The sequence below is a fragment of the Plecotus auritus genome (assembly GCF_963455305.1).
Source record: "Plecotus auritus genome assembly, chromosome: 4".
Lineage (NCBI taxonomy): Eukaryota > Metazoa > Chordata > Mammalia > Chiroptera > Vespertilionidae > Plecotus > Plecotus auritus.
Genome location: NC_137775.1, coordinates 98,371,073 through 98,397,853, shown reverse-complemented (window position 1 = coordinate 98,397,853; position 26,781 = coordinate 98,371,073). Strand labels below are relative to the sequence as shown.

The 26,781-nt window shown below is 48.5% G+C and overlaps 1 protein-coding gene across 2 annotated transcripts in view; it reads left to right on the top strand.

The window, feature by feature from the left end:
* Window positions 1-1,151: 1,151 nt before the first annotated feature.
* PPARD (peroxisome proliferator activated receptor delta) overlaps window positions 1,152-26,781 on the top strand; it is an 82,699-nt gene continuing 57,069 nt past the window's right edge. Inside the window, exons 1-2 of one of the 2 annotated variants that reach the window (XM_080663376.1) lie at window positions 1,152-1,291; window positions 5,603-5,686. The gene's annotated coding sequence lies outside the window, so the exon portion shown is untranslated. Of the gene's footprint in view, window positions 1,332-5,602; window positions 5,687-26,781 lie in introns of both variants that reach the window. The other variant, XM_080663375.1, reaches the window with a different exon arrangement.

The following is a 26,781-nucleotide window of genomic DNA, read 5'->3' as shown; positions in this document are numbered from 1 at the left end:
TGACCCTGCCTCAGGGCCCAGAGTATCATAATGACTTCTATACCCGTGAATGTTTTGTGTGGGAAGGCGGGGGGGGGGGGGGGGGGGGGAGGGGGAGGCGCGGACAGTCCTCAGGAAGGGTTCCGCTCTGTATTTCTGAATTGTGGTATTACAATAGCCTGGCTGAAGCAGGAGCCTAGAAGCAGAGAGATTTAGGAGAATATGAATCCTCAGAACCTTGCAGAAATCTTAGGGAAGGTTTTGACCTACACAATCCATTCTTACTTCAATCTGAAAGGGCAAGGAGGTTGACATCTGAATTACAAAAGTAATACATATTCATTTTTAAAGAATAGAAAATAAAAAGAGAAGCAGAAAAAAAAATCACTCAATAGTTCTACCATCCAGATATCTGAGGGAGTGGCCTGAGGAGTGTATGGGAAAGGGGAGGGGTGATCTTTAAAGATGGTGAAGAGGAGGAAGTTACCCATTGATCATATACTCATGAGTCAAGATGACAAGCCCAGCTTCTTCCACCAGACTGCCTCCCAGCTGCTAGGTACCTTTGTATGGTATATCTGAAAGCACAGGCTGGGACAACAGGTCCCTTGCAGACCCTAAAGACCTGAGTTAGAAGCGAGAACGAAATTTTCTTCAACCGTAGGGAGGATGCTCCCTGCTTATGTGGGCAAGCGTATTCGATAAGTACATGGGAAGATAGGTAAGAAGCCCAGAACCATCAATTCCTATTGCAGAAGCCTCTCGAGGGAGGAAAGTCCTTTTATTAAAGTTACAAGCAGCACAATCTCCTCCAGTGGAGTCTGGAGTCTGAAGATTCGGGTTCTGTTGCTTCCTACAGCAAGTCACGCACCTTCACGTCACTGTTGGATGAGGAGGCTATACCAGATGACCCCTAGTTCCCTTTCAGCTTTAAATTCCCTTTAGTGGTATATACTTGCTAGACCTGTTTTACTGGCCTGGAACTCCCTCCCCTCCTCCCTAAGCGGCCGGGGCCGCATCCCGCACCAGAGGGCGCTCACCGGCCAGACGGCGTGCGGTGGGCGGAGTGGCAGGATCAGCGGAGCCTCCAGGGGGCTCGGTGATTGGCCGGCTTCGGCGGAAAGGGGCGTGGGAAGGGGAGGTGAAGCCGAGCTGCGCGGTGACGTCACGCCAGCGGGGGCGGGACGGGGCGGCGCTGCGTGTGACGCCAGGCCGCGGCGGAGCTGGGGATTAATGGGAAAAGTTTTGGCAGGAGCCGGAGGAGCCTGCGGGACGGCGGCGGCGGCGGCGGCGCGAGAGGCGGCCGGGACAGGTCAGTCCGGGTCGGGGAGGCAGGTCGGCACGCAGCGGAGGTAAGAAGCAGGTCCGGGCCGAGGCGGCCCACGCGGCCGGGACGCCAGGCCCGGAGGGGAGTGGGGAGGGGACAGCAGCCGGGGTCCGAGGACCGAGCCGCCGTCGCTTCCCGACGCTCGGACTCGGGCCGGTCTGCGGTGGTCCGTTGCTGCCGGGCGCCCCTGTGCCCAGCTCTTTGGACCTTCACCGCTGTCTGAGCCCAGCTGCAGGCCTCCCCACCCGACTGTGACCCCACTTGGGCCTCGTGGCCCCGTCTCCTCCCTCTTCAGTGTTGGGAGAGCCCGGACTCAGGCTCGGGTTGTTTCCCACTCCCCACCCTGGCCTCTGACCTTGCTTCGTCTCTTCTCTGGTGTCCCCAGATGCATTGCCCTCTACCGGGGTCTCCTCGGGGATCTTCCCTGCCCCCTGGCTATCCTTGTCTCCGGCCTTCGTCCTTCCATCCTCGCCCTCAGACTTTGCTCTTTTCCATCCCTGTCCCCTCCGTCCCCCGCTGCCTGCCCCTCTCAGTATTGGGGCTCCTCCTCATCTCCCTCGCGATGTTACAGGCTTTTTCAACCCCGTGCTGCTTACCTGTTTGCCTAAGCCTCTCCTGTCCCGGCTCCCCTCAGAGGCCCTGTTTTTGCCCCTCTCTTTGATTTCCTTATTAATCTTGTCACCTACCTCCCCTTCCCTCCCAGGGCCTTGCCTCTGCCTCAGGGAGAAGCATTAGCTCACACACTACTGTGCTTTACCCTTGACCTGCAGTTGAGATATTAGTGGGGTGAGGCCGTTCAGTCCCCGATTGAAGTAAGGTGCTGAATGTCTGAGGTAAATAGCAGGTTATGTCTTTGTTGGAGAATTTACTGGGATGTTGCATCAGGGATGATGTGCAATTTGTAGATCATTCTTCTAATCTCAGCTTTAATACTTCTTCTTTATGGGCCTGTTGACTTCCAGGAACCCTTGGGAAGAGACTGGCTGTTGACTTGGGCGTGCGCCAGGGGTAGCTGGAGGCCTCATCCAACCCTTTTCCCCTTCCAGGAAACAGGGTTGTGTGTCTTTCCACTCTGGATGTACTGAACACATTTAAATCGTGATACCCCAGCCCATCGCAGCCCTGACTCCCACCCTCTGACCTGTGTCTCATCCCAAAGAGCTAAGGGAAGTCTCCAGAAGATATGCTCCAAGAATGACTGTGGTTCTCAATCTTTACCCTCTGTACTGACTCCAGACAATATTTTTCCCATTTGAGTTTTAAACAAATTACCGCCTGATAGCTCTAGGGCTGGCAGACATCTTTTGATGGCTTGAACCAGCTGCTGATTTTCTCTCGTGCATCTCATCCACTGACTGTGTCAGGGCCTCTGATTTTTGTCACTCACTGAGCAGGTTCTTTTGAAGTTTCTCCCTCCATTTTCCTTGGGAGCTTAATTTCCTGTGGATCCAAGAGGGAAGTTGACATTAAGTTCTGTTCCCTTTGCCCAGGCATTACATCAAATGTCAGGTCACTGTCAGCCCAGGCAGTCTGGGACTACATTAGTTAGACTGTGTCAAGAACTTAAGTCTCTTCTAGTCATGGAGATGATTCTGTCTGGGGCCAGAGAGCCCACCACCTTTGTGGTGTGTCTGGGTATTTAACCTTCTCGCCAGGCAGAAAGTTCTTTTCAGATGTCTTCCATTTGAACTCCTTTATTTGGAGTTGGTACCCTAGAGCCGTGGTCGGCAAACTGTGGCTCGCGAGCCACATGCGGCTCTTTGGCCCCTTGAGTGTGGCTCTTCCACAAAATACCACGGCCTGGGCGAGTCTATTTTGAAGAAGTGGCATTAGAAGAAGTTTAAGTTTAAAAAATTTGGCTCTCAAAAGAAATTTCAATCGTTGTACTGTTGATATTTGGCTCTGTTGACTAATGAGTTTGCCGACCACTGGTCTAGAGAAATGGTCAGGAAATAACATACCCCCTCTGTTTCTGCCCAGTCTGGTCTTGGAAGATTCAGAAAGCGTGACCTACTCTCACGTTTAGAAATGAGGGCCTGTTGTTTCACATGGCTCTGGGTTTCTAGGTCTTCTCTTTTGAGGATCGTGCTCTCTGTCTTTGAGCCAGAATTGGACACAGAATTGGCAACTTTCAGGGGCTTTGGTGGAGAGCCAACTGAACTAGCTAGGCCAAGTTTTGGAATCCTCTTGTGCACTGAACTTTTCTGTGAAAGAAATAGGATCGAGGATGGCTGAGCCAGTCCCCTTTCCACCCCTTTCCACTGACCCCTGAGACCCCACTTAAGCAGCATTTGGGGGAATTTGGGCAGAATGGACCAAAAGGGGTCCCTTGTTCCTATGAAAAGCAGGATTTTCATGGGTCATTCTAATGAAGTTGAGGCTGTGGGTTTGGCAATAATTTAGTCTAATCTCTGGCTCCCAAGGATTTTATCTGACTCTGAGCAGTTTGCTGCTGCTCTGTCTTTGCTCACCTGCACTCCCCACTGAGGTGGTAGGTGATAGGGCTTGAGAAGAGGTCAAGCCCAGTCCTTGTGGAGCAGCTTGGGCACCAGCAGCCTGGCCGGGTAGTTTCTTGCAGGTTGTTCATGCTGTCGTTTTCTACATGGGTACTTATGATGGTCAGTCACCAAGTTCCCATTTAGTGATTTTTACAGAGCCAGGGTCAGCCTGCCTCTTTCAAAGGTGTGAGCAGACAGGCCTCTGACATTATCTACAGATGGTGTAGCCCATCACTTCTAGTTGAATGGACTAAGTATACTAAACCACTCTTGTTTGGCTGCCTTTCTCCCTGCCTCTCCACCACTACTTTTTTCTTCTTTGGGGTGTGCCTCAACCAACTGAGGAAGAATTGCCCTTACTCAGCCTGCCAACTCCACCTGTGGTCCCTCAGACCCCTTCCCCTGACCAGGTGAGAGAACAGCCAGTGTTGGATGCTGGCCTGGGAAGCTTCTAGGCCCCTGCTTGGGGTAGACGGCAGATGTCCTGGCTGCCAGGCAAGCTGTCTTCAGGGCCTTCGGATGCTGGTGTGTCCTGGGATTGCAGCTCCTCTCTCTCAGGAGACGTTGGACCTGGCTCTTCTAAAGGCTTCAGCTCTGTCCTGTCCCTGAGACTCCCCTGCCAGGGTGTTTCCTGACATCTGGGAGGCTAAATTGTGGGCCCTCCTGGAAATGCCAGGAGCTGCCCTACAGCCCAGCAGTTCCATGCTAGGAACACTCTTCTTCCTTTCCACGTAGCATCTCCATGGACTTCGTCTGTCCTGCCAGGCTCTCGTTTGTGTCATGTCAGAAGTTCTGTGCGTGATGCCCTTGACTGTGCCGTGTTGTCCCAGATTGCCCAGTGGCTCCTGCTTATAGATGGCTTGATGTCCTGAGCATTTTTCTGTGCCTTTGGATCTAGGGGAAGGAGCTACTTGAAGCAGCTGAGTTACACTTTGTCAGAGGGGAGCTGGGCCCTTGCTTGAGTCTGGCAGGGAGGAAATGTCCCGTTGCGTCAGATTTCAGACATATGGGTCTTCTTGCTTGGTAGATAGTTCCTGGCCTTCATAGCTCAGAGGCTGGTGATTGGGGTGTGACCCCAGTCCTGTCTCCATGGGGCTTTGGTCAAGGAATCAAGTATGACTCGGGGTATCTGCATTTATGAGTTGTTAACCATAGGAAGTGTTGGGCTCTAGCACCTCCTTCATCTTGCCAGCTCCTCTGCCCCACCCTGGTACAATCAGCAGAGCCAGTGTCTTCTTACTTAGAAATGAGCAGACTACTTCTAGGATTGGGAAATGTTTGCTATTTAGGCTCAGAATAACAACATCTCAGGGTGGGTGTATGAGGGACAGAGGAGGAGCCAGCTTGCCTTAGGAGTACTCTTTGAGCCCTACTGTTTATTTTTTTTAAATGTTTTTATTGATTTTAGAGAGAGGGGAAGGAAGAGAGAAATAGAAACATTGATGAGAAAGAAATATCGGTTGGCTGCCTCCTGCATGCCCCTACTGGGGATCAAGCCCACAACCTGGGCACGTGTCCTAGTGTTTTATTATAACACTAGAGGCCCGATGCACAAAAATTGTGCAAGAGTAGGCCTTCTTTCCCCCGGCTGCCAGCACTGGCTTCCCTCTGGCACCCCGCGACCCTGGCTTCCCTACGGCCGCCAGCAGGCAACCGGGACCTGGGCTTCCCTTGCTTCGTCCAGAAGGACATCTGGTTTAATTAGCATATTACGCTTTTATTATTATAGATATTAGAGCTGCTTTTCTGACCCCGGCACCTCTCAACTAAAGATGTTGGGTTTCTTTCTATCCTGCAGTGTTGTGTGGTGTTTTGGGCATGTACGTGGTACTCACGCAGTGGCTTCTGCTCACCGACAGATGAGGACAGATGCGCCAAAGAGGTAATCGCATTCTCCTTACCCAGGGGCCTCTAACAGCTGACACACACATTCAGAGTTAGGGTCCTGGCCTAGAAGATGAAATAATTTCACTAGGACTGAGTCCCAGATCCCAGGTGCCTGTCATAGCGTCTGGTACTCATCACTTGCACATAGCAGATGGTTACTAAACAATTATTGAATGTCTCTGAGTTAACATAGTTTTTTGGGGAGCATTGAGATTTTCACCTTTACAACCACTAAACATAGTCTCCACAAGGACAGGGACTTATTTTGTTTCCTATTGTGTCTAGGACAGTGTCTGGCATAGAAGATGCTAAATAAATATTTGTTGACTGAATAAATGCACACACTTTCTCTCTGCCCATATAGATGCCAGGCCACAAAGATGGTGTTCATCATTCCCTTTCATTTGTGCATTAAACATTTTTGAGTGTCTCCTATGTGCCAGGCACAGTACCAGCACTTGGGAAAGGATGATAAAAAAACAGAATCAATCCCTGTCTCATGGGTTGGTATTTGCTGGCATATATGAGAGCTGGGCATAATACACAGAATTGTTTCTTCCATCTCTGCTGAGGTAGTGGGTCCTTACCAGAGTCTGAACAATGCTCTGGGCTTCCCATTGCTGTTTCCCTGTTCTCCGGATGCTTGGCAGGTTTTATAAATTCTCAGGGGGAGCTCCAGGGAATTCGATGTTCATTGTCCCAACTATTTGGGAGGCTGGGCTGTGATGGGGTCCCTGCTGGGGGCCAGGGGTAACATGGGGCTCCTGTCTGATTTGTTTTAATCTCCAAGTTTTAATGGTTCCAGTAGCTGTTTATGGGCTTTACTTCCCTTTCTCCGCCTTTAACACCCAGCAGGTTTTCCTGTTGCCAAACAGGGTGCTGAGCCTATGTGTCTGTCTTTTTGTGGGGGTCAGGTTGTTTGTGGATCTTGCAGGAAGGCCCTCAGGCAGGGGCCACCCCTGTTCTCAAACCCACACCAAGTCCTTTCCTCTGAAGGAAATGTGAAGGAGGAAGGAGGGGGTTGGGGAGACTTCTGAGATTCCCTGAGAGGGATTGAAGTAGGAGTTCCCCTGAGCAGGAAGAGCTACTGAGTTGAGTTGATTTGCTTTATCATTTGTTTCAGCAGCAGCTAGCCATAGTGGCAGTAGTGTTTGTCTAGGGGTCAATTGTCCAGTTCATTCCTGAGCTGTGTGCTCCCATTCTCAGCTAAAATTTTTCTTTTGCAGTTTCTCCTGGCAAAGGTAAGCCTATAGCTTTATCAGATTTTTTTTCAGTGTTAATCTACAAAACTGGTGTTGTCATCTTAGTCTTTCCTATCTGAGGCACTTTTGTGGGCCAGGTGCTGTGACAGATGTTTCACACATGGTCTCACACCCCATGTGTGTGGAACCTAGTTGGGGAGAGAAGATGTATGCACACAAAGATTTTCAAGACATTAGGGAGCTGGTGGGTATTGAGAACATGCCACTCAAGGGTACTCACTGAGAGGAGCAAGTCACCACTGAGGACTGGCTTTGTCCCTGAAGAAGCTGAGTTCAGATTGGGCTTTGAAAGAAAGTTGGTTTATTTTGAAGTCAGCTTTAGAATATTGTAAAACAGTGATTTTCAAGCTTTTTGGCCTTGAAACCCTTTTACACTCTTAAAATTTATTAAGGGCCCCAAGAACTTTTGTTTACCAAGCTAAAAATTAAAACTTAGGAATTTTTAAGAATTACTAATTTATTAAGTCATTTACTATAATAACAATAAAACCCATTACATTTATCACAGATGAAAATTTTAATGAAAAATAGCTATTTTTTAAAACAAAAAAGTTGTGAGGAGTGACAGTTTTACATTTTTTGCTAATCTCTTTAATGCCTAGTCTAACTGAATGCAGGTGTGTTCTTATAACTGCTTCTAAGTCCAATCTCTTAAAATATGTCTTATTTGAAGGATATGAAAAAAAATCTGGTTTCACATAGATACACAGTTGAGAATGAGAGGCTTATCCTATCTAATAAAAGAATAATACGCAAATTGACCGTACCTCTGTTACACCCACAAGCCACGCCCACCAGCCAATCAGGAGTGAGTATGCAAATTAACCCAACCAAGATGGCTGTGGCCACAGAGCAAGCAGGAGGCTTGGGTTTCCCCGGCAATGGAGGAAGCCAAGCTTCCTGCACACCCTGGCCAGTCCAGGCCTCTGCTCAAGGCTACAAAGTTTCAATTATAGGAGATAAATAAATCCCAACAAAAATGGCTACGGCCACGGAGCGAGCAGGAGGCTTGGGTTTCCCTGGCGATGGAGGAAGCCAAACTTCCTGGCCAGCCCTGGCCTCTGCTCAAGGCTATAAAGTTTCTTTTTTTTTTTTTTTTTTAAATTTATTTTATTTTATTTTATTTTATTTATTTATTTTTTTTTTAAAATATATTTTATTGATTTTTTTACAGAGAGGAAGGAAGAGGGATAGAGAGTTAGAAACATCGATGAGAGAGAAACATCGATCAGCTGCCTCTTGCACACCCCCTACTGGGGATGTGCCCGCAACCAAGTTACGTGCCCTTGACCGGAATCGAACCTGGGACCCTTCAGTCCACAGGCCGACGCTCTATCCACTGAGCCAAACCGGTTTTGGCAAGGCTATAAAGTTTCAATTATAGAAGATAAATATATCCCAGATCCCAGGGCCTCTGCTTGGGTTGCCGGGGGGCGTGGCCAGCCTGCAAACCACCACAGGCCCCTCACCCAGGCCGCCCCATTACCCAAGGGACCCCCCACCCTGATCCAGGACACCCTTCAGGGCAAACCAGCTGGCCCCCACCCATGCACCAGGCCTCTATCCTATCTAAAAAAAAAGAGTAATATGCAGATTGACCCTCACTCCAACACACAAGATGGCTGCCCCCATGTGGACACAAGATGGCCACCACAAGATGGCCAGCAGGGGAGGGCAGTTGGGAGGGATCAGGCCTGCAAGGGAGGGCAGTTGTGGGTGATCAGGCCAGCAGGGGAGGGCAGTTGGGGGGGACCAGGCCTGCAAGGGAGGGCAGTTGGGAGGGACCAGGCCTGCAAGGGAGGGCAGTTGGGGACGATCAAGCCTGCAGGGGAGGGCAGTTAGGGGTGACCAGGCCGGCAGAGGAGGGAAGTTGGGGGCGACCGGGCCTGCAGGGAAGGTCAGTTGTGGGGGACCCAGGCCTGCAGGGGAGAGCAGTTGTGGGGGACCAGGCATGCAGGGGAGGGCAGTTAGGGGCAATCAGGCTGGCAGGGGAGCAGTTAGGCATCAATCAGGCTGTCAGGGGAGTGGTTAGGGCAGCCTTGGGCAAACTACGGCCCACGGGCCAGATCCGGCTGTTCTATCCGGTTCTCTTGCTCTCCCCTCCGCTCCTTTACTTTGAATTTATATTAGTTCACACAAACACTCCATCCATGCTTTTGTTCCGGCCCTCCAGTCCATTTTAAGAACCCATTGTGGCCCTCGAGTCAAAAAGTTTGCCCACACCTGGGTTAGGGGGTGATCAGGCTGGCAGGCAGAAGCGGTTAGGGGCAATCAGGCAGGCATGCAGGTGAGCGGTTGGGAGCCAGCAGTCTTGGATTGTGAGAGGGATGTCCGACTGCCCGTTTAGGTCAGACATCCTTCAAGGGGTCCTAGATTGGAGAGGGTGCAGGCTGCGCTGAGGGACACCCCCCCACAACCCACCCCGTGCACGAATTTCGTGTAACAGGCCTCTAGTTTTAATATATTTTGCAGTAATTGTGGATATTCTTCTTTGATGTGATAACAAAACTTGATAAGTAGTAGGATAATCTTAAAGGTTAGTTGTAATGTGGAGTCTAAAACCTTATCAACAAACTTTTAATATATTTTTATTGATTTCAGAGAGGATGGGAAAGGGAGGGAGAGATAGAAACATCAATGATGAGAGAAAATCATCAATCGGCTGCCTCCTGCACGTCCCCCACTAGGGATGGAGCCCACAACCTGGGCATGTGCCCCAACCAGGAATTAAACTGTGACCTCCTGGTGCATAGGTCGACGCTCAACCACTGAGCCATGCCAGCTGGTCATCGACAAACTTTTTATGCTTTGTGACATTAAGCCTGCGGACTGAAGGGTCCCTGGCTTGATTCCAGTCAAGGGTACATGCCCGGGTTGCCAGCTTGATTCCCAGTAGGGGGCGTGCAGGAGGCAGCTGATAAATGATTCACTCTCATCATTGATGTTTCCTTCTCTCTCTTCCTCTACCTTCCTCTCTAAAATCAATTTTATATATATATATATATATATTTTTTTTTTAAGTCTTTAAGTATTGAGAAGCTGTTAACCTTACAGTGGTGGATGCAGGTTTTCTATAATTTGAATTTCTCATGAAAGCTTGATTTTTATCATTGGTAATATACTGTCAGATTTTTTTTCTTGAAGTGACTGTGCCACTTCATTTATTTTCAAGAAAAAGTTTGTTGAATACCCAAGTCTAAGTTATTAGATATTTTTTTAATTTTTGTTTTTGTTAATCCTCACCTGAGAATTTTTTTTCATTGATTTTTGTGAGAGAGAGAGTGGAAGGGAGGGGGAGAGATAGAGAGAGAGAACCATTGATGTGAGAGAGACACTTGGACTGGTTGCCTCCCACATACAACCCGACCAGGGCTGGGGATCAAGCCTGCAACCGAGGTACATGCCCTTAACCAGAATCAAACCTGTGACCCATGGCAGATGCTCTAACCACTGAGCAGAGCTGGCCAGGGCTAAGTAATTATAATTTGTTCATCTTTTCTTTCAAGTAAAAATGGTGTTTCATGAAAAAAGTGGCTAGTTTAGCTTTCAATTCACTCACACAAGTGATTTTTCATATAATTCCTATTTTGTTACACGGAATTTTTAAAGGATGTGCACTTAAGGGTCAAGATTTAATAAGTTAGTTTTTAGTGATTCATCTAGGACATTCCTAAGTGAAATTGGCACTTTATTATCTTTTTTAAAATTATGTTCTTGGGGGGAGGGGGGGGGGCTGCCTGACAAACATCCGTCTGTGGGAATGACAGCGGGGAAGGTTTTTATGTGCCTTTTTGTTTTTGTAAAAAGGAAATCATGGAAAGACCGAAAGAATACATTTTATATCTGGATTTTTACAAATAAAGATGGCTATTATAATGAAAAAAAAAAAAAAAAATTATGTTCTTATTGTTTTTAGAGAGACAGGAAGGGAGAGAGAAATATTGATGTTTGAAAAAGACATCAGTTGGCTGCCTCCTGCATGCCCCCTACTGGGGATTGAGCCCTGACTGGGAATCGAAGTGGAGACCTCTTGGTGCAGGAGATGACACTTAACCAACTGAGCCAGGAGGGTACTTTATTATCTTTAACTAGAGGCCCGGTGCATGAAGTTCATGCACGGGGCTGGGGGTCCCCTCAGCCCAGCCTGCACCCTCTCCAATCCGGGATCCCTCCCCAGGATCGTGCCTAAACCGGCAGTCAGACATCCCTCTCACAATCCTGGACTGCTGGCTCCTAATCACTCACCTGCCTGCCGGCCTGGTCGCCCCTAACTGCCCCCCTCTGCCGGCCTGATCGCCCCTCACTGCCTCTGTGTGCCAGCCTGATCACCCTAACTGCCCCCCGCTGCCAGCCAGGTCACCCCCAACTGCCCCCTCCTTGCCGGCCTGGTCGCTCCTAACTGCCCTCCCTCCCGCCCCGCCGACCTGGTCACCCTTAACTACTCCCCCCCCCCCCCGCCCCCCCCGCCGGCCTGGTTGCCCCACGCAGCCAGCTGTTCAGTCGTTTGGTTGTCCCTCACTAACCTCCCTGCCGACCTGGTCGTAGGCAGCCATCTTGTGAGGGTTGATTTGCATATTACCTCTTTATTATATAGGATGGTTCTGTGTGTTGAGTGGGCTCAGCTGGGTGGTCCTCACTTGGGGGCTCTCTTTTGCTGTAGTCAAATGGAGGCTGGGCAGGAGTCATCTAAAGGCTCAGCTGGGCTGGACTTCCCACTTGCTCATTCACATGCCTGGCACTTGAGGCTGGCTGTTCACTTGAGTGCCTACATGGGCTTCTCACAGCATGACAGCTGGATTCTGAGCAGAAACATCCTAAGAGTGAGTGTACTGAGAGATCCAGGCATAAGTGGTAAGGTCTCTTATGACCTTGCTTTAGAAGTCACACAATGTCACTTCCTCTATATTTTCTTGATCATAGGACCAGTTCACATTCAAGGAGGGGACTACACAAGGGTGTGAATGACAAGAGGTCATGGTTTATTGGGAGTGAGAAAGGCCTTCTTGGAGACCAGCATCTTTTTTTTTTTTTTTTTTTTTTTAAATATTTTATTGATTTTTTACAGAGAGGAAGGGAGAGGGATAGAGAGTTAGAAACATCGATGAGAGAGAAACATCCATCAGCTGCCTCCTGCACACCCCCCACTGGGGATGTGCCCGCAACCAAGGTACATGCCCTTGACCAGAATCGAACCTGGGACCCTTGAGTCTGCAGGCCGACGCTCCATCCACTGAGCCAAACCGGTCAGGGCGAGACCAGCATCTTTTATGTGAGATAACCTAGCCTGTATCTGAATACTTTTAGGAGAAAATGGAAACCATTGTTAGGAACTTTCTAGTAGGTTGATAGAAGCTATTGAATGCCAGGTGAAGGAATTTGCACTTTATGATCTTTGGGCAGTGGGGGAGAGAGAGAGAGAGAGAGAGAGAGAGAGAGAGAGAGAGAGAGAGAGAGAGGAGAGAGAGGAGAGAGAGAGAAACATCAATCTGAGAGAGGAACATCAATGGGTCGCTTCCCATACATGCCCCATCAAGGATTAAACTTGCAACCTAGGTATGTGCCCTGACCAGGAATCAAGCCTGCAACCTGTGGGATGATGCTCCAATCACCTGAGCCACCTGGCTGGGCAGCCGTTGGTGGTTTTGAAGCAAGGAGTGTTAATGTTGCAAAAAGGCAGATTGAATGGGGAAAAAATGGAGGTAAATAGATTAGGTAGGGGACTACTGCAGCAATTTAAAAGTTAGGGAATTCTTCCTCGTGTTAAATTTGAGTTTCTCTAGTTGCTGTTAAAATGATTGATTTTGATCTATTTGCCACATAGATTAAGTACCTAGAGCATGGGTGGAGTAGCACTCACCCCCACCCCCATTATTTAGGAATGTTGATACACTGGAGAGATTTAAGGGTTCACAAAAGTTGAGGCAACTGTCCCTGGCCGGCATGGCTTAGTTGTTTGAGCGTTGTCCAGTGCACCTGAAGGTGATGGGTTTGATTCCTGGTCAGGTCACATACCCAGGTTGTGGGTTTGGGGTACATATGGGATTGATGTTTTTCTCTCACATCAATGTGTATGTCTCTCTCTCTAAAATCAATAAAAACAGCCTGCCTGGAGGTCACGGTTTGATTCCCGGTCAGGGCACGTGCCCGGGTTGTGAGCCGATCTCCAATGTGGGGCATGCAGGAGTCAGCTAATCAATGATTCACTCTCATCATTGATGTTTCTGTCTGTCTCTCCCTCTCCCTTCTCTGAAATCAATAAAAATATTTTAAAAATAAATAAATTCAATAAAAACATATCCTTGGGTGAGGATTTAAAAAAGTTGAGCCATTAAATTTAGGTTTTATTGTCAAGGTACATTAAAAAGTTAATCATTATTTATTTATATATTTTTAAATATATTTAAATTGATTTCAGAGAGAGGGAGAGGGAGGGAAAGCTAGAAACATCAATGATGAGAGAGAATCATTGACCGGCTGCCTCCTGCACGCCTCCTACTGGGGATTGAGCCTACAACCTGGGCATGTAATTGAACTGTGACTTCCTGGTTCATGGGTTGATGCTCAACCACGGAGCCACACTGGCCGGGCATCATGATTTATTTTGAAAAAAGCAGAAAATGTCCAACTTCATGTAACACTACTAACAATGCTTCAAATACACTTCAGTTTCAGTATCATAGACCAGTAGGAAATGAGAAGAAAGAGGCCAACAAATTAGAGAGTGGTAGAGAGAAAGACAAAGTGGGGTGGGGGTAGTGGGGAGTCAAGAGGGGAAAATGGAAAAAGAATTAGGAGGACAAGCTTGGAGGAACTGCTTGAGACAGAGAGGAGGCTCCGTGTGGACTGTGTTAGCAGAGCTGGCTCCTTCTGTGTTCCCTGTGGCCCTGGCTTCTGGGTTTGGGCACCTCCTGTCCTTGACCTGTCTCTAGCTCTTTCTGTCTGTGAAGAGGCCATGGGACCGGCTGTTGTGGATTTGGTTTTGGGCAGATCTGGGTGACTCTTAGCTCCCGCATGTGGAATTATGGCTTAATGAGGAAAATGAACCTCAGTAAGTGCTGGTTCATTCCCTGCCTGCTGAGCTCAGTTCTGAGGTGGTGGACTCAGGGAGAAACACGTTTCTGAACCAGTTTCTCCCCAATGTACCGGCTGTGGCACCAGGAGCCCAGCCTCCGACGGGGAGTCTTCACCTTCTGGTAAACAGTGTTGGCGTTGGGCAGTGCAGTAGGGCACCCTCCTTTTTCTTTCCAGCCCCGTGTTCAAAGCCTAACTTCTACCAGCCGTGCTGTCATCACAGCGCTCTCCTGAGACCATTCCCACATTCTCCACAGCTAACAGCGACCCAGCTCTGGAGGAGTTCTCTCATGGGGAGGCACTGAAGGGAGAGGATCCCGGGTGGCGTGGGAACATCGCCTGGTGCTTAAGTTCCTTTCTACATTATTATTTTAAAATAGATGTTCATTGCTTTTGTTTGTAACCTGCTCTGATTCCTTGATCCTTATCTTATTACTGCTTTGACACTTTCCTCATCTAGGAGTTGTGACTTCAGAGGCAGAGGCATTGGCTTGGATGGTAATAAAGGCCAAGTTTGCTCTTTTAACAGCGGCATTAGCCAACCAGCCTGAATACACAGTGTGGGGCCCACTCTCCTCACAGACAGACCACCCCTGAATTTGCCAGAACCCAGAGCGCTACTCATCACTCCCTTTTCCAAACAAGCAAGCATGGCACGTTTTCCCTCAGTTTCCCTTAATTGCCTAAAACACTTTCTTGTTCATAACTCTACTTTCATTGCCTCCAGTTCCATTTCCTCTGTCTCAGGCTTTCTCAGCCCAGCACTATAGACATTTTGGGCTGGGTAATTCTTCATTGTGCGGGCTTTCTGTGTATTATAGGATGTTTAGCATCACCCCTGGCTTCTACCCACTAGATGCCAGTACCCCCCCTCCACCCTCACCCCCAGTGGTGAAAACCAAGACTGTCTCCTGACATTGCCACAGGTCCCCTAGGAGGCAAAAACACCTCTGGCTGAGAACCACTGCTCTGTCATTTCCCTCTAAATATTTCTGGCCAGCTGGGTCCACTGGTGAACATATCAATAAAATCAATAAGATAAGCATATAGTTCTTACATTGGTAATTTACTCTAGTTCAAAGCCACCTCACTGAAGGTTTTGAGTTGGAATGAAATTGTTCACAATGAGCAGCATGTTCCATCTTAGTAAGAGACCATATGATGTCTACACTACAGAGGGAGTGTCCGAGGCAAAGGCTGTCTCCTGGAGTTCTTGTGTTTCTCCAGGTCTTTTCATGTCTGGGCAGAAGTCCTCTTCCTGTAGCTCCCAGTGTGCCATGTAGAGCAGAGTTGGTAATGTGGCATATGAACCGTCATTAACCTGCCAGTTCCTGGTGTCAGAGATCACCAGCTGATCTGGCGCTCTTTCACAGCAGTCTTCCTCTCCAAACCCAGACGGGTTCTTAGAGCTCTCCATCCAGGCGGTTATCATAAGAGAGCTTACCTGCCATCCCTGATCTCAAGCTTGTTTGTCTGACCCACACGATTTTGTGTTTTTGGGTTGTTGTTTTTTTGCACTTCCCTTCCTATAAAAGCCTTCCTGATGGGTTCCCCTTGACCCTCAGCACATGCATCCTGAGATGAACTCCTGAGTGGTCCTTTGGGGGCTTCAGGTCAAAGAAGAGAAAACTACCTTTCCTCTCCTAAGGAGGTCTTCCAAGGGTCAAAATGCTCAGTTTCATGAAATGAATTCTATACCCCTTAGTATTACACCCCCTGTTGTCACTGTAACAAATTACCACAGACTTGTGGCTTAAAACATTTATTCTCCTACAGTTCTGGAGGTCAGAAGTCCAAAATTCATTTCATTGGGCCAAAATCAAGGTAATTGACAGCACAGCAGCACTTATAGCCATAGAAAAACCCTGGCCTGGGGTGCTCCACCATCCCCATCTGACTTTGGTCATGTGGACCCGAGGTCTGAACTGTGTTTCTTCCAAACTCTTGGAGTCTGTCTTTTATGGTGGTAGACTGGGTAACGGCCCCCAAAGATATCCAGGCTGCAACCCCTGGGACTGTAGATGCTACCTTCTATGGCAAAATGGACTTTGCAGATGCTATTAAATTAAGGATCTTGAGATGGAGAGATTATCCTGGATTATTTGAATGGGCCCTAAGTGCAGTCACAAGTGTCTTTTTAAGAGGGAGGCAAAGGAAGCGTTGATGCAGAAGAAGGCAGTGTGACTACCACAGTGAGATGCTACACCGCTGGCCCTGAAGATGGAGGAAGAGGCTGAGGAATGCAAGGAATGCAGCTCTAGAAGCTGGAAAAGGCCAGGAACAAAAGCTCCCCTAGAACCTCTGGAGGAAGGGTAGCCCTGCCGATACCTTGATTTTGACCCAGTGGAACTGATTTTAGACTTCTGACTTCCAGAACTGTAGGAGAATAAATTTGTTGTGTTTTAAGCCACAGTTTTTGGTAATTTGTTTCAGTGGCAACAGGAAACTACCACAGGGCTCATCCACCTCCAGGGACTTGACTAACCCTTGTTCTTATTTATAACAATTTTAGGAGCATCCCTTTCATGACAGTTTGAGATCTAGGTCCAGCCTCTTTCCAGAAATATTAGACAATATGCTCTCAGGGGAGTCTTAGTGACTACTGGGGAGCAAAAGAAAAGGCCTCAGATAGTATCTGATCAATTGCTTTTGGAACTCACCTCACGCGTTCAGTTAAGTCAGTAATAAAGGGTTTCTTTTAGACTGTTGAGGATCCAGGATCAGTTTAAATCTGACTCTAATTTCACCTTCTCTTCTCTTCTTCCTTCCATTCATTCGGTAGGTATATTGGATACCTTCTATGTACTAGGCACTGTTCTAAGCACTGGGGATGAGGGACTGAACAAAGATAAAAATATTTCCTGCTTTTATGGTTGTTGTGATGGGGGCAGAGGAGAGAGCCAGCATTAAGTAACTAACATGTCAGGTGGTGATAAATGCTGTTATCAAAAAATAAAGCAGGAAATAGGTAGCGGCAGCTTTATTTTTTAAATTATTTTGTTAATCTTCATGTGAGGATATTTTTTTCATTGATTTTTTGAGAGAGTGAAAGGAAGAGAGAAGTGGAGGGTTGGGGAGAAACATTGATGTGAGACACACTGATTGGTTGCCTCCTGCATGCACCCCAGCCAGGGCCGGGGATTGAACCTGTAACCCAGGTACATGTCCTTGACTGGGAATCGAACCTGTAACCCTTTGGTGTAGGGGCCGATGCTCTAACCAATGAGCATACCAGCCAGGATGGTAGTGGCAGCTTTAAATAGAAGGCTGGGGACAGCCTCACTGAGATGGTAATATTTGAGTTGAAAGAGGAGACTGGGCCATGTATGGGAAGAATCTTATAGATAGAGGGAAAGCAAGTACAAAGGCCCTGAGCAGGAACGTGGCTGGTGTGTTTGAGGAATAGCCAGGAGGCCAGTGTTGCTTGAGTGGTGAGAGGGAGGAAGAGATGAGGCCAGAGATGTGATTGGGGGCCACTCACCAGGGATCCTGAAATACTATAAAATCTCTTTATTTCACATGGCCCTTTGTCTTGTCCTTCCTTCCTCCCTCCCTTCTCACACCACCTCTTGGTCTTTATGGCTGTGTTCCTCAATTCCTTTCTGTAGAATATTTGTCACATCATACCTAGGGAATGTTAGGAGGTAAACATAATCAACTTAAAATATTAGAAGGGGGAGGAGCAACTGTCTCTGTGACTAATAACGGCAGTTCCACTGGCAGTGGTGGTCTGGTGCTGCGCGCCTCGAAATGCGGGCTGACCGCTCTCACAGGCACTTCTGGGGTAGTTTCTGAGGGACTTCACTATCACTCTCCTTCTCAGCCACAAGCCTGCCACTTCTCTCCACTTCACCCCTCCTGGTCTATCCAGTGTGGCTCCCACAGTCGCCCACCTGAAATACCTCCTTAAGAGCCCCTCTTCTCCCTGCCCTTGTCTCCCAGATGAGCACTGCAGCCTGCCCTCTTCCCTGTTACTCAGCTCAGGTGCCTGGGGCTGCCAGAGAAAGAGAACGGAGCACACGAACTGATGCCACTGCACAGCCATGGCCATCAGCTGGGTGCTCAGCACCCCCCCCCCCCCATGTTCCTGAGCCACTCCTCGTTCTAAACCTCAGGACAGTGTTGCTTGGGTTTCTAAGAATCAAATCCCAAAAGGTCAAGTAAGCCCAGCATGAAAAGTCATTCCCTGCATAGTGTCCTCATGACAGTTCTGCTGCTCTGGCAGCTTTCCACGACAGTCTGTCCGTCGTCTGTGCTGAGCTGTGTTGTCCTAGGGGCCAGGTACAGATTGTCTCTACAGACTAAACCCTCCGTGCCTGTGTCCCCTATTTCATAGTCCTAGATGACTCCTCCCAGAACCCACTTCTTAAAATATATATGTCTTTATTGATTTTAGAGAGGAAGGGAAAGGGAGAGAGAGATAGAAATAATCAATAATGAGAAAGAATCATCTATCAGCTACCTCCTGCGCCCCACACCGGTTGAGCCTGAGACCCAGACATATGCCCTGATCAGGAATCGAACTGTGACCTCCTGGTTCATGGGTCATCACTCAACCACTGAGCCACGCCGCCTGGGCCAGAACTCACTTTTACCAATGGATTGTTATTGAAAAAAATAAAAAAATCTTTGGTAATAAACAAAGTGATTGCCATTGAAAACTAAAAATTTTTTGGTCATAAACAAATGACCAGTAGTAATTCCTATCTTCCAAGTGAAAATCACTGGTTATTCCCAAACTGCAGAATGCACCCAATCAAAACTCTCAGGCCAGCCCTGTTTATACTGTTATAGTGTCTGATTCCTATGACTGTGTTTTTGGCATCTTAACGCCCCAGTGTATTTACAGCATCTACTTACAACTTGCCTTTCATGTCCTTGCAGTGTGTCACCTTTTAGAAAAACATTCAGTCTTTTTTATGGCCCATTCCCTGACCCAGTGTGTATATCTGCTCTCAGACCAAGGCCTGCTTCAGTCCCCTGCAAGCCTAGGGTAGACCTGTCTCCTCCCACTTAGCAGGACCATCTATTTTTGATTCACTTTTATACCCCCACCCTGGGCATGTCTTGCATAACCAAGGAATACCTCTCATGAGCTGGTTCCAGCACTCCCAGAGCCTCTGCCCATAGCCTTCTTCCTCCCAATGGACTGCAGCCTGAACCTTGCCCTCCTTTCTGCTTTCTGCTTCTATCATGAGAAAGAACTGGTTCATCCATCTGATGTTCTCTGAGTCAGACCTTGTTGAGTCTCAAGGAAACAGCTTGCAATGCACAGTCATGTCCTCAGTCCTGATAGGTGTTCATCAGCTGTGATCAGAGATCATCTCCCTAGAAATTGGTTCTTTAATGGGCACGTGCCTTGTGCAGAGATGCTCACCAAACACTTGTTGGATGGAATGGTGACTGGATGGCCAGCCTAAGTGGCCTTTTTCCTACAGAGTGGTCCTGGCACTAGCCTACACCAGCACCAGAGCCCTGTCTGGGAGGTCATTTCATGGGGCAATAGTCGTACATCTATAGAAGGAAACCGAAGCTGCTGTGTTCACTCGTGGACCCTTTCTCAGTTGTTGCCCCTCCCTTTGGTTGAAGCTCACTAGAGACAACTGGGATTTTGGGTCTTTACAGTTGTTCCCATTTGCCTCCTTCTCCACCCTCTCTCCACTGTGGGTCTGGTAAGTCTCCTTTCTCACATCTCTGCCTGGGCACCTACCATGGCACATTATGGTGGGGTTATTGCCTACATTCCAGGCCCTGCTATTGGACTGTGAGTTCTCCAAGAGCTGGACTCTCCTCTGTCTAATCCCCTTTCCATTCCCACCGAAGCCAGTAGATACCCAGCAGCCAAGTAGAAGATGGCTCTCATGTGTTGAATGCGCTGTGCTAATCATTTTACATTACCTTGTTTTAAAGTTGCCGAAAGCTGGACAGCTAATAAGTGGCAGAGCTGGGATTTGAACCCAGGTGATTACAGCAGTGTCTTTAATCACCACATGCAGGGCCTCCCCACAGAGGACTGGCTGGCTGAATCTAATTCTTCCATTTAAGAAAATACCTGCTAGACTGGCCAGCCTGGAGTTGGCTTCAGGGAACACTCCCTGCTTTCCAACACAGCAGTCTCGCTGCTCACTGAGCAGAAGCAAAACGCTGGCAGGCTTTGGGTCCCCTGCAGCATCTCATTCCAGGTCAGTTGACAGAGGAGCCCCTGAGAATGGCTGTGCTTAGTGGCTGCCTGGATCTGCTCCAAGGCAGTGAACAGCCTTCCAGAACCACAGAAATAACCAGCTAACTGGTGGGCTACTCATGTCGGGTGGAAAGGACTCATAAGAGAAAACACAGTATCTGCTCTAAGTGATTGATTAGCCTGCTTTCAGTCTGGTGAAGGGAGAAGAAAGAGAAGCTGGCCCAGATATGCACATACAGAGAGAAGGAAGGAAGGGAAATTGCCTTTATTCAGATTCTCCCCTGGGCCAGTCCTTCTGCAACAGAGGAGCTTCCTCATCCTCACACCAGCCTGCAAGATGTGGGTATTGGTGCTATTCCCACTTGCAGAGGTGGAGGGGTAGGTAGGATCAGAGAGGTTCAATAGCTTGCTGACGTCACACAGCTGACAAATAATGGAGCTGGGGTTTGAGCCCTTTGGAGCCCCTTTTCTCAGTTCAGTAACTCTGCTGTTCCTGTTCATGTTACATTGGCCTGGGCTTTCCAGTCAAGTGCAAATGTGTACAAGTATGCACCCCCGGCTGTGAGCAGAGGCTGAAGGGGACCTGTCCTGCTCAAACACTGACCCTTCCTAGACCAGTAGGACTCACTGGCTGAAACCAGCAGTGGCATTTCACTTGGTTCCCTTGCCCCTTGTCATCCTGGTTTATTTTTGGAGAGCTATATTTATTTCTGCTCCCCCTTCTTGGCTGGAGGCAGAGGTTGAGGTGCAGGGAATCAGAAGAGGCAGACATAGATGGCATCTCATTGGTGGCCTTGGTTGAGCTCTGAGGACTGTGCCCACCTGCTTCAAGCCAACAGTAGGCCAGAACATCTTGGACAGAGGGACGAGGCACTCCTCATGGCTTGGCTTCTCAGAAAGGAATGAGCTTTTCCCCTGGAGCAGAACAGGAAGCCACAGGTGGCACTCTGTATTTCCAGCTCACTGTCTATTTCTGAGGATAAGGGCTTTGAGGGAATGCAGAGGGGTAGTGGTTAAGAGCCAGACTGCGTGGGACTAAGTTCTGCCTCTGCTAGGCTTTATTCCTCAGTGGCTTCCTCATCTGTAAAATGGGGAGTGAGGGGGAGTAACTATGGATCCTACTGCTCAGCAATGACTTGAGGATTAGAAGAGCTCATACATAAAGGCACAGAAGAGGCCGTCAGTAAGTGTTGATTGTTTTATTGTTAGCATATCTCTGGACCACGGGTACCCAGCACTGTAGATGGGTGCCAGTAACTGTTGGTTGCACTGAACAGAACTTCAAGACTGTTTGTCTTTCTCTTTGTATCTGGATGTTGGCTGGAGTGGCTGTTGACTCCGGGCAGTGATTGCCCAGAACTCAACCCCACAGGGTCATTCCCGTGGTGTCTGCTGCTGTAGCTCTGGAAGAGGAGGCAGGGTGAGGAGTCTTCCAACCTGAGGTGTCAGTAGTCCCCAAGCCCTATTTTTGCTCTTGTATCTTTCTGAGGCTCTGACTTCTGGGTGTGAGCTCTGAGACAGTCGGAGCCTATGTCCCATGGGAGCAGACACTGCCAGGTGGTTCTGGGTGGTTGGGCCTGAGGTTTTGGAGGAAGGGCTTGCCACTGACAGGCTGTTTATCTAACTAATAATAATGAGAGGCGCCTTTGGAAACTTGTATTTGGGGACTTAGAAATTAATGGCCACCAATGGCCAGGATTGTGGGAATATGGGAAACTGCCTCTTTTAGGATGTGGAGCTGACACTTGGGCAAAGAGTTTACATGTGTGTGATTTTTAATTTATTTTAAAATATTTTAATTATATAAATAATGCTTATTCATTAGACAACTAGTGACCCAGTGCACGAAACTCGTGCACATTAAAAGGATATTAATTAGAGGAAATAATTTAATATTGCTATTTGTCCTTTTTCTATAATAGAAGTGTCAGAGATGAAAGAAAATTAGTAAAATGTATATTGAAACCTTCCTCCTGTCAGAGTCTGGGGCACAGCATGGGACCCAGAGTCAAGTCCGAGCCCACCCACATGCACCTCAAAATCACGTGAGACCCAGACCCGGCCGGCCCCTCCCCGCAATGGGCTAGATCCAGACCCGGCCAGTCCCACCCTTGTCAAGCCCTGCTGGGCAGGGGGCGTAGCCTCAGGTCTTCTGGCCCAGTGCCAGGACGGGGGCACGTGGCCTGAGGTCCCCCAGCCCAGACCGGGGTGGGGGCATGCCTTGAGGTCCTCCATCAAGCCCCGCCAGGTGGGGGACACGGCCTGAGATCTCCTGTCAAGCCCTGCTGGGTGGGGGGCATGGCCTGAGGCCCCCCATCAAGCCCCGCCAGGCGGGGGGAGGGGGTGCAGCCTCAGGTCCCCTGGGCCAGTGCTGGGGCAGGGCCTGAAGTCCACTGTCAAGCCCCACCTGGTGGGGGGTGCAGCCTGAGGTCCCCTGGCCTGGTGCTGGGGTGGGGGGAGCAGCCTGAGGTCCCCTAGCCCAGCACCAGGACAGGAAGTGCACCTTGAAGTCCCCCGTCAAGCCCTGCCAGGCGAGGGGTGCGGTCTGAGGTTCCCCAGCCTGATGCCAGGGTGTGGGGCGCAGCCTGAGGTCCCCTGTCAAGCCCCACAGGGGCAGGGGAGGGCATAGCCTCAGGTCCCTGCTGATTGCTCGTTAAGGCTCCTTATGGGAACTTGGCCTCAGCTGTGGGTGCAGCCATCTTTGTGATGGAGTGATGGTTAATTAGCATATTCCCTCTTTATTAGATAGGATTAGAAAATACAGATAAGCACTGAGAAGAAAATAAAAGTTATAAATAACCATGCCATCTATAAGTGATGTGTTACATTTTGGTCTGTGTTCTTTCAGATTTTATCATGATTGTGTATATTTATTTTTTCTTTCAAAAATGGGATATTGTTTAACATTCAGTTTTGTGACTTGCCTTTCCCATTTTTTTAGGTGGTTTTATTAGGTCTCTGTTTGCTCTCTGACCTTCCCTTTGTGAGTGAGCAAAGAAAGGCATTTTGTTCAAAGGGTGGCATTTGAGCCCATCCAGTGTGTCTCAGTGGTTGAGCATCAATCCATGAACCAGGAGGTCATGGTTTGATTCTTGGTCAGGCACATGCCTGGATTATGGTCTCGATCCCCAAGAGGAGGTGTGCAGGAGGCAGCCGATCAATGATTCTCTCTCATCATTGATGTTTCTCTCTCTCCCTCTCCCTTCCTCTCTCTGAAGTCAATTAAAAAAAATTTTTTTAAAGGGGGCATTTGGAAAGAGCCCTCTGGTTGCTCATTGGTAATTGCTTAAAGGGTAGAGGGCAGAGAGGTGCATGGAGTCTGTCTCTGCCTCTCCCAATCCATGTTTCTTCCTGTCCCCCTCCCCCACCCCAAGTCAGCTATCCCTACCTACTCTCGCTATCTTCCTTCAATGCGAACCTGGAAAAGGATACCACCTCCAGTCAGAAAGTATCTTTCTATAGCTTTTAGGGAGAAGCCTCTTAGGAGCTCAGAAAAGCGGGGTACACAAAGGGGAGATGGGAAGGGGCATGCCTGGGCTGGGGGTGAGGTCTTGGGAAGAATGACAGAGAGGAGGGCCTGGGTCCCTGGCTCTGTCTTGAAGCAGTGAGAACAAACTGGGTGGTATATGGGGGAGTGAGAGGGAGGGCAGGCAGCAGGTAGCTGTGAGGACTTCTTGTTGAGATGGCAAGCAAGCTGTCCAGGAAGAGGCCTGGAGACTAAGGGGCCCACATATGGGCCAGAAATAGGGGAGAAATATGTCTTGATGAAATTTGCTCTTGCACCAGGCCCTGCTCTTTCCATGAACCTTCACCTGGTCTGCTTTCCCCACCCGGAGGAGCAGAGGCCAGGTGGTTTGGCAGGTCTGGTATCCTGGCCATCACGTGCCTCTGACACCTGTGTGCCAGCAGCTGCTCCATGGCACTTCTCTGGGTAGTAGTAGTCAGGCACGGGGGAGATGTTCCCAGCATCCTTGGATGGACAGCTCAGATTCCATTCCAGAAAAACAACTCAAAACCAGGGAGGAAATTGAGAAGGGCATTCTGGGAGGAACAAGCTACACCTCCCCTTTACTTCTTACAGAATAACATGGGGTCCCTGGCAGTAGGTGAGAAGGCCTGTCTGAGCCACTCTTGTATGCACACAGGCTGGTGGTGCGTGACAGTGGATGATTTCCATAAGCTGTCTGTTCCTGTGGATCTCAGTCCTGGCGAGAGGCTGCAGGGCTGGGTAGCTTCCTGTATGGTTCCTCAAAGCCTGCACTGCTCTTCTGTCTTCCTCCACTCCTGAGCTATAATTAAGTTCCTATATGAAACTATATCCCTCAGCTGACACACGCTTATAACCACAATCCTGGTCATTGGGCAGCTCATCTGGGGTGACTCCTGGGGCTGGTATCTCAACCTACTGATGGTCTTGGATAGGTCTGAGTAGGAGGTGGGGACTCACTAGAAAAGGAGTGGGTGCAGTGAGGCAGCAGAAAGTCCTGGGGAAAGGAAGGGCTGGTGAGCAGCCAGAGTGCCTGAGGACACAGAGGTGGAGAAGATGACAGACAGACTTGCAGAGTGGGAGGGTGTAGGTAGGGACAAGCTTCCAAATCACTGAGCCATGAGGCAGAATGTGAGCAGTTTATTTCCTCTTATATTCTATATGTTTTGGTAGCATTTAAAATTGATATATATTTCACATAACATAAAATTCATCACTTTAAAGTACATACTTCGGCCCTGGCTGGTAAGGCTCAGTTGGTTGGGCATGCCCTGTGCACCAAGGGGTTTCTGGTTCAATTCCCAGTCAAGGCACATACCCGGATTTCCGGCTCAATCCCTGGTAGAGGGCATGCAGGAGGCAACTGATCAATGTTTCTCTCTCACACAGATGTTTCTCCTTCTCTTTCCGTCTCCCTTCCTCCCTCTCTAAAAATCAATAAAAAAACATTTTTAAAAATAATAAAGTACACACTTTAGTGATTTTTAGTATACTGTCTCTTTTAGGATACAGCCTTCACCACTGTCTCATTCCAGAACGTTTTCATCACTGCTAAAACAAACCCAAAGTCCCAATACTACCCTCATCCATCCCCTGGCAACCACAAACCTACCATCCTTCTGTATGGACTCCCTATTGTGGACACTTCCTATAAATAGACTCATATGATATGTGGCCTTTGTGTCTGGCTTCTTTCACTTAGCATAATGTTTACAAAGTTCATCCATGTCGTCGTATGTAATGGTACTTCATTCATATATATATATATATTTTTTTTTTTAATTGCCCTAGCCGGCTTGCCTCAGTGGATAGGCCTGTGGACTGAAAGGTCCTGGGTTTGATTCCAGTCAAGGGCATGTGCCCGGGTTTTTTGAGAAGGACCCTGCCAACAAGTGTCCAATGTTCCAGAATGACTCACTGTCCCAGGAGGCATGAATACTAGGAGGCAGGTATAATTGTGAGCCACTTAATTAATTAGTTTATTTCAGAGCGAGAGGAAGGGAGAGAGACAGAGACATCATTTTGCTGTTCTGTTTATGCATTCATTGGTTGATTCTTGTATGTGCCCTGACCAGGCATTACTGTGGGGCATTTTAGAAGGCTGCCTCCAATAATAATAAGTTGCAAACCAGGGTGACAAGATGAATGGAGCCATTATTATAATAATATATGTTTGAGAAGTTGGGGTTGGTCTGAGAACAATTGAAGTCATGGAAGGCCTTTGCACAGGAGAATAAATGTGACAGCTGTCATCTGGGGCAGTTAATCTGTTAGCATTTTACCAGGGGGTCAAAATGGTGAGAGATATCCAGGTGGAGACTTTGATTAGGCAATGTCTGAGTTTACCCAGGTAAAAGTTTCTGGCCTGTAGTAACACTGGCTACGTATCAAGTACCTCTGTACTATGTACTTTGGCTGCACTTTCTCTTATCTTTGAAATGACCACAAAAAGAAGGCACTACTGACTTATATTCAGTTTGTAGCTGAGGAAACTAAGCCTCAGAGAAGTTAAGAAACTTGCATGTGGTCCACAGCTAGTAAGTCTTCAAGTCTGCCTGGCCTTGAAGACCATCTTTTGTTGTTGGTGGGAATGGAAAGGTCGGGTGACTGGGGAAGCCAGGTCTTGGCCCTTCCCTAGATGCTGAGGAGTCTGAGAGGTTGACTTTTTGGACTGGGACAAAGATGACACTGTAACAGGAAGAAGAGAGGCCAGTGGGGACACTGGTGTGGTGTGGGACGGGGAGTCATCCTGGAACATTGGGCACTTATTGGCAGGGTCCTTCCCAATTATAGGGCAAGCTTAAATATTCCTGTACATTATAAATGAAGATGTACCCTTGGCCAAAAGGGCTCAAAGTGGGAGCTTGTTAGTGAAAGGGTACTGTGGGGTTGTTGTTTGTTCTCTCCGCAGCCTGTAGACCAGGTGGCAGGACCTCTGCCACATTCTGCTGGGAAGGCAGTCACTGGGCAAGTCCGATTCAAGGAGGGAAACTAGACTTCACTTCTTGATGGGAGGAGTGGTAAAGAGATTGTAGCCATATTTAGTCCACAGACAGCCAGTAAGTAATGGAGAGTGGGGGTTTTGAGCC